Genomic DNA, 8729 nt, shown 5'->3' on the forward strand with positions numbered 1-8729 from the left:
GATGTGGGACCACCAAGCTTCTTCCTGAAACGGCACCTGACTTAAAAGTGAGAGGATCCTGGTGGGCCAGAGGGGCGGCAGGTAAGGTCTCTGCTCTGGGAGCCCCATTAGAGTGGAGACAGTGCAGTTATGGTGACTGTGATATGACCCCAGAGAGGCTCAACTGTGCCACTGGCCTGAGGACAAGGCGTTCCTCATTCTTGGAGTTGTGACCCTGGGAAGATACCTTCATTATCTGGTAGCTGGGTGTGGCGGGAGTCATTTCAGCTGGGACTGGACCTTCCCCCAGAATAAGAGCAACACCGAGCCGCTTCTGCAGGGCAAGGGCCTAAAAGCAAAGACCGCCCCTCAGCTCAAGGGAACTGGGTTCCTCTGTCCAGACAACCTGGCTTGGAACCCTGATATATACACACGGTAGGGGTGGGAAAAGTCTGCCTCCATCCTCTTAGCGTCCCGTCTGGGTCCAAGAATTTAATCCACATAAGATAGATTAAGAGAAGAAAAACTTAATACAAACTTCACGCAGCACAGGAGCCTCATAAAGAAATGAAGGCCCCAAAGAAGTAGCTGAAGTCAGTTACTTATGTAGTGGATTGGACAGAGAAGAGTTCGTTGTGAAGAAGCCACTGAAGTATGTGGAGAGGCTTAAAAGATGAGAGTTATTTTTAACCAGATCTGTACAGAATTCTCCCAGTTTCAACTCTGACTATATAAAAATGTTGCATCATCTAGGGAGGGCATCTTTCATATAGGAATTCCACCCTCTGCTTTTAAGAAACAGCAGGAAGGTCAAAATCATCTTGTTGCACCTGCTGTTTTTAAAGTGTCGAACTTAGTCAATACGCTGGAATGGCATATTTTAACCTCTTCAACACCATGTCTCCTCAGATAACAGCCTCTTTGAGTGTTAGGTTCTTATCTTTAATAATTATAATGGAACCTTCTATTCTAACTGGGTGCTTGTCAGGATTAAATGAGAAGGTGCACATGAATGGTACCTTGCAACTACCTAGAATGGCTATTTCTCTTCCTCCTCTCTCCTCTGCCCCCAGCCAAATTCCAGTGATACCATACATTTTTAAAGGAATGCAACAGATATATATCCCAAGGCTTGACAACATTTTTTTGAACTCTCTGATGAAGTTTAGAAAGGTTTAATAGTCATAGGTAAATCCGAGTGTTCACTGGTTTCCCGTCTTTCTGTTAAGTATGTTGCCTATCTTCTTTCATTTAATCTTCAGAGCAGCCATAAAGGTGGCACTGTCTTTGTCCCACTTTTGTAATTGAGGAAACTGAGGCCCAGAGAGAGTAGGTGACCTTCCTAAGGGTGGCTGTGACTGAATGGCAGTTGGCATTCCAACCCAAGTGTGCCTGATGCTCTTACCTAGTACCACAGAAAAAACTAAATCATTAAAAGAAAAAGAAAAACAATTGTAGAAACCTATAGCAGGGCTGTTAAGTCCTAAGACTGCAGACTTTTTTAAGTCTTAAGAGCAGACCCTAAGTTAAGAGTTCAGGGACAACTGATTTATTAAGGAAGTGCTTTCAGAAAAAAAAAAAAAAAAAAAAAAAAACTAGGAAGGAAAATAGAAAAGGACAACCAAGGGTATGATTTCTGGCTAAATCTCAGCCTCAGTGTGATCCTCATGGCTCTCTGAACCTGAATGACACCCTGAGTTTGCCCCTGTTACCAGATAGAAGGTCTTGACTGAGTCATTCAGGTTCTCAGCACACTGAACAAATAATTGAACAAAATGCACAAAGCAGCAAAAGAATGAAGCAACAAAAGCACAAATGTATTGAGCGAAAGTACACTCCACAGAGTGGGAGCAGGATCCATCAGGTGGCTCCAGAGCCCCAACTGCAATATTCTTTAGGGTTTTTATTAAACTAGAAGAATTTGGTAACACCCCTAGGTACCCTTTAGAGGCCTCCAATAGAGGCCTCCAACTGGTTACACCTTCTGCGAATGAAGGGTTGGCCTGTGACCAATCAGGCTGAAGTGAAGGCTTGGCCTCTGACCAATCAGAGGCATTTCCCGAGAGGGGATTTTGTAGAGGGAGGGGCCTCTGGCCCCCTGTCACACGGGCATGGAGAGATGGAGTTTTCTTTTTGGTCCAATTCCAAGAAGTCAGAGGCTGGTGGGTTTTAGGCTGCCTGTCTCCAGACCCTATTCTTCTGCCTCACCCCAGCTGCTGTCACAGGGGCTGGGGTTTCATATCCCTACATCCTCCATCTACCAGATTAGGGCTGCTGGGTGGTAGGAGAGAGAGTGCAGCCCCTCAGGTACTTCCTGATCACAGCCTGTGTGGGCACAGTGGATCCAGTAACCCACCTACAGACAGTCTCTCAAGGGTTAGTTCCAGTGGTACTATAGGCACTCTGGGCAGTAAACCCACATTAACGGTGAAGGAGGGGCACATCAGAACCTAAGGGGGTCCCTGCATCTGGGAGCAGCACCACCAGTATCCACCGCACTAGGTGTCTATGGCGTCTATTGTGTCAATTTTCACCAAAGTAAAGGAGTGTTCTCTAATTAATCCTCAAACCACTTTGCTTCTACCTCAGGGCCTTTGCACTTGACATTCCTGCTTCCTGGAATTCTCTTTCTGACCTGTTATATGGCCACCTGCTTCTCATTTTTTTGATGCAGGCTTAAATATAATGACTTTAGAAAACCTTCTTTCGCCATTCTAACCAAAGAATGTTCCCATCCTAGTTACTCTCGTGTTATCCTATTTTTTCATGGCACTTACTACCATCCAAAGGTATCAGCGCACTATCTATCTTCTCCACAACTGGAGTATAAATCCCTAGTGGACAAGAACATTTCTATTCTATTCATTTCTGCATCCCTGTTTCCACACACTGTGCTTGGCGCGTGCCAGACGCTCATAAATATTGACTAAATGTATAAAGTCAGGTGAATGACTGCTTGTGAATCAGGTTTTTGTCTTCTCCATATTTTGCCCACCTGCTTCATCACGGAAATATGGGAGGAGGGCGGGGGAACAGTATCCAGGGTAAATGTTTTAGGAAAACTTAACACATATACTTTGAAAATTGGAAGTACTTCACACCTAGAAATATGCAGATACACATTTGAAACCAATACACATATGAAAAGGTGGGCAACTTCCTTAGTCATTGGGGAAATACAAACTGTAGTCACAATGCCATCCAGCTGCACACCAACCAGAAGGGCTAACATGAAAATTACTGAATGTGAGCAAGGATATGGAACCACCAGAATTCTCATGCACAAAGGCTTCTCCAGTACTACATGGTGAGAGACCAGCCTTTCTTTCCTTTTAAATTTCCATTGCAGACCAAAACACATGGTCCCCATTGCATGTGAAGCTCCTCCCACACCCACCTCATAATGCAAGTGTGACAGCATCTAAACTGGCCAATGCACTGCTGGACGAGAAGAGCCTATGTCAAAGCAATATTTGATGTCAAAGCAACATCAAATTTCTAGAAAAGTTTCTAAATGCTCACGCTTAATTTCTGGACTTAGCTCATTGCAATCTAATAACAAATAGCTCACAGTCCACACTCTGAGGGGCACTGCTGTCCCTGAAGGTAGGAATGTGAACTGGCACATCCACTTTGGCAGTATTCACTAAAGTTGAACATGCTCATACCCTGTGACCCAGAAACTTCACTGCAAGGTACATGCCCAACTTCAAGCTGTATACATTGCACCAGAAGAAATACTCAGAAATGTTTACAGCAGGACTATTTATGAGAGACCCAAACTGAAAATAACTGAACATTACTAGAAAACATTATAGACCAATATCCTTCATAAAGATAGATATAAAAACCCTTTAAAAATAAAAAAGCAAAGCAAATCCAACAATATGTATGATATACTGTGACTAAGTGGAATTTATATCTGAAATGAAAAATAAGTTTAACATTTGAAAATAGTATAACTTGCTAAATTATTAAAATAAAGCATTTGACAAAATTCAAAATCAATTCATGATAACACCTTGAAGTGCACTAAAAATAGAATGATTTTGATTTGACTTACTTCCCCAATTTAATATTCGATGTGTATGAATTTGACGTAGGCCTCCTATGAATACTTAGAGCCAACATCATACTCAATGGTTGAATACTTCACTTCTAAAATTGAGAACAAAGCAAGGACATTCATTTTCACCATTTCCCTTCAACAGTGTACTAGAAGCTCTAGCTAATGCAAAAGGAAGAAGAAAAGAAATAAAAGCCATATGGATTGGAAAGAATGAGGTAAAACAACTTTTATTATCAGTTGACAGGATTATTTATGCAGAAAATCCTGGTAAGTGTACAAAACAACTTCAAGAACTAATAAGTCAATTTAGAAAAGCCAAAGAATACAAACTCAGTATACAAACGTCAATTGTGTGGCCGGGTACGGTGGCTCACACCTGTAATCCCAGCACTTTGGGAGGCCGAGGTGGGTGGATCACCTGAGATCAGAAGTTCGAGACCAGCCTGGCCAACATGGTGAAACCCCATCTCTACTACAAATACAAAAATTAGCCAGGCATGGTGGCATGCACCTGTAATCCCAGCTACTCAGGAGGCTGAGGCAGGAGAATTGTTTGAACCCAGGAGGTGGAGGTCACACCACTGCACTCCAGCCTGGATGATAGAATGAGACTCCGTCTCAAAAAAAAAAAAAAAAAAAAGTCAATTGTGTTTGTGTATGTCACCTTGAAACACATAAAATTCATAGGAATAGATTTAACAAACAACAGTCATGACGTCTACACTGAAAACAACAACAATAGTCCCGAGGGAGATTACAGAAAAATAAAATAAATGGAGAAGGATCTTGTTCATGGATTGGGAGACTCACTTGTGTTGTTATCATTTTCTTTCCATATTCTTCTTTTTTTAGATTTTATTTTAATGTGTTAACAACACTTAAAAGGAGATCTACTCTCTCAACAAATTTTTAAGTGTACAATACATTATTTTTGACTAGATATAATGTTATACATTTATACATCAAAACTTTATGCTTACTGGTTAGTAACTCCCATCCCCCAAACCCTCACCACTAGTAACCATCGTTCCACTCTTTGATTCTATGAGATTCACTATTTTAGATACCTCATATAGATGGAATCATGGAGTATTTGTCTTTCTGTGACAGGCCTCTTTCACTTAGCAAAATGTCAAGTTTCATTCATATTGTCACGTATATCAGAATTTCCTTCTTTATTAAGATGGGGTAATATTTTGTTGTATATATATACCACATTTTCTTTATCCATTCATCTGACAAAGGACATTTAGGCTGTTTCCTTACCTTGGATACTGTGAATAGTGCTGTAATGAACTGGGAAGTGTTTGTATCTCCTCAGGACCCCAGTTTCAAGTCTTTTGGATAAATACCCAGATCTGAAGCTGTAAAACTCCTAGAAGGAAACAAAGGGGAGAAGCTTCAGGACATTGATTTTGGCAATGACATCAGAAGCACAGGCAGCAAAAGACAAAATAAACAACTGAGATTACATCAAACTAAAAACCTGCACAGCAAAGGAAACAATCAACGGAGTGAAAAGGCAACCTATGGAAAGGGGGAAAATATTTGCAAACCATTTATCTGGTAAAGGGTTAATCTTTAAAATATATAAGAAACACCTACAACTTGACAGGAAAAAAAAATAGTCTCATTTTAAAATGGGCTAAGGACTTGAATAGACATTTCTCCAAAGAAGACATACCTATGTCCGATCAGTATATGAAAAAAGATCATTGAATTCAAGACTAATGACTGAATGTCCCTATTCATCAGGAAAATGTAAACCAAAATCACAGTGAAATATCACCTCACACCTATTAGGATGGTCTTTACAGAAAAAAAGGCAACAAGTGCTGGTGAGGACGTGGAGAAACTGGGACCCTTGCACACTGCTGGCAGGAGTGCAAAATGGTGCAGCCGCTATGGGAAACTGTATGGGGCTCCTCAAAAAAAATTAAAAATAGAACTACCAGATGATCCAGAAATCCCACTTCTGGACATTTATTCAAAAGATTTGAAATAAATGTTGTTAATGTCAGTGCTCTCCCAAATTGCTCCATGGATTCGACGTAGTCTTAATCAAAACCCCAGAAGTTTCTTTTTATCAAAATTAGCAAGTTGATTTTAAATTTTATCGAAATGCAAGGGACCTAAAAATAGCTAACACTCTCTTGAAATGGAAAGTGTTGAAAGACTCACAGTTTGCGATTTCATGACTTATTATAAAGCTACATTAATGGACCTAGTGTGGTATTGTCACTAGGACAAACAGAGCAAGGAAACAAAATAGAGTCCAAAAACAGACTCACACACTGTGGTCAACTGATGTTTGACAAAGACATCATGTGACTGTTGAAGGACAGTCGTATTAATCTGTGGTGCCAGAAATCAAACAGTCATCTCTAGAGGTGGGGATAGACTGGAAGGGAATTTTCTGGGGGTGCTGGAAATGTTTTGTGTTCCCACTGGAGGAGTGGTTATGTGGGTACACACATTTATCAAAGGACATCAACTGTACAGTTAGGATCTGTGCTTTTCATTAAATTTTACCCCAATTAAAAAAAGCAAGTTGCAGAATGTTCATATAAAGTGATACTATTTCTGTACAGTTCTAAAGCACTCAACGCAAAGCACATATTGTTTGTAGAGCTATACAAAAAACCACAGATGGAAGAAAGGCTATGTATCAACTTGAGGACAGAGGTTACCCTGTGGTATAGGGAGAGAGACAGAAATGAGATGGAGGGAGATACATAGGAATATTTTCAATGTCTCTACAATATTTTTATTTTTTAGGCAAAAATATTCACATTTGTTAGACCTTATTGATGGGTACATAGGTATACTTTATGTTACTTGCTGTTACCTATATTTGAAATTTTTCATTCTCAGCTTTCAGTTTTTAAGAAAAGAAAAAGCCCTGAATAGAAAGTTCTGAGTGAACCATTGCTTTCTCTACTTTCACTTCATTGTAAAGTTTGACACAGAAAAGAATTTTTCTGATCTCTGAGTAAGACCAGGAAACTTTTGCCATGAGAGTATATCAAAGCACAGAGGGCCTAATGGGCTACTAAGCACATAGGGTCAAACCCAGGTCGCGTTCTTCTGAAAAGTTGGTAACATTCTGAAGTATTGCGATTTCACACTCCTCAAACGTCAATATATAGAGTTTAGCTTCAAAACATAAAAATGATTCAGCTTAAAGATATCTAAGTCCTGAAGGGAATTAAAGAATAAATATCTCAGTATATCTACTACAATTATTTAGGTTGATCATGGTTTTAAGATTTAAATTTTATATATGCTAATAGTTACTTTTTTTCATTTCCACTTACGTTTGAAAATACTCTAAAGAACTTAAAACAACGTGAGACAAAATTAATAAGGGAGATCCTTCCTTTTTATTTTGAAATAACCATAAACTTAGAGAAAAATTTCAAGGTAAAGAACAAAGAATCTTTATTCCCTGAACCATTTGAGAGAAGGTTGCTGAACTCATGTCCTGTCAGCCTCAAAATACTTAAGTGTGTATTTCCCACAAATAGGGATATTCTTCTGCTTTATCCCAATGTAACCACAAAATCAGGAAGTTAGCATCAACACTTTCCTTCCTTCGAGTTCCCAGACTCCACTCAAATTTTGCCAGCTGAGGTAGATCAGCAGGACTCGTCTCCCAGATCAGATTGAGAACAGGCCAAAACTAGAAAAAGGCACAAAAAGCGCCTCTGGTTGTTCTCGCTGCTCATCACCATTAGCCATTCCCGCCAGCGCCATGACAGTTTACCAATGCCATGCCGGCAGCCGGAAGTTACCACCCATTTCCTAGCTATTTCTGAATGACCCGCCCCTTCATTAGCATGTCATTAAAAGTGGATGGAAATATGACTAGCAGCGGCCCATAGGCTACTACTGTCCACGCACTGCCTGTGGGGTAGCCCTGCTCCCCAAGGAGCAGGCACGGAGATGCATCACTGCCGGACTCAGTAAAGCTGCCCTTTTCCACAACCAGCTGGCTGTTGAATTCTTTCCTGAGCGAAGCCAAGAACCTGCCCTGCATCACAACGATCCCAAGAGTGTCTGTTCTAGAGAAAGACTCCTCAGAATCACGTGGTGCATTTAGTTGCTGGTCTCTTTAGTTTCCTTCAGTCTGGCCCAGTTTCTCAGTCTTCCCTTGACTTTCATAACCCGGACACATCTGAACAAAACAGATTGATTATTTTGTAGAATATTCTTCCATTTGGGTGTGTCTGATGGGTCCTTATGATGAGATTCAGATCTCAGGTTTCTGGCATACATATCATAGAAGTGAGGGTGTGTTCTCATGGCAACCCATCCGGTGGCCACCAATGCCAATTTGTCCCATGACTGATGATGTTCACTGTGATTGGAACCAGCTGTCAGGCTGTTCCACTTTTTCTCTTTTCTCTAGCTCATTAATAAGTATTTTGAAGGAGGATTCTTTGAATGTATGGAAATGTCTCGTTCTCAGACTTTCAGTTTATTCATCTGTTTATTTCCATCTGTGTGAACTTGTGGTTTACTGTTCTATTTAGGGAATTATAACCCATTACTCTCAATATTCAGTTGACAGCTCAGATTATTCCTGATTTGGCCAGTGAGGGCTAGCCTCTGTGTCCTTTCAATGTATGGTCATCATTCTTTGAATACTTCCTCGTTTTCTGGCACAAGAAGTCAGTGC

This window comes from Rhinopithecus roxellana, chromosome 14 (assembly GCF_007565055.1).
Source record: "Rhinopithecus roxellana isolate Shanxi Qingling chromosome 14, ASM756505v1, whole genome shotgun sequence".
NCBI classification, from domain to species: domain Eukaryota; kingdom Metazoa; phylum Chordata; class Mammalia; order Primates; family Cercopithecidae; genus Rhinopithecus; species Rhinopithecus roxellana.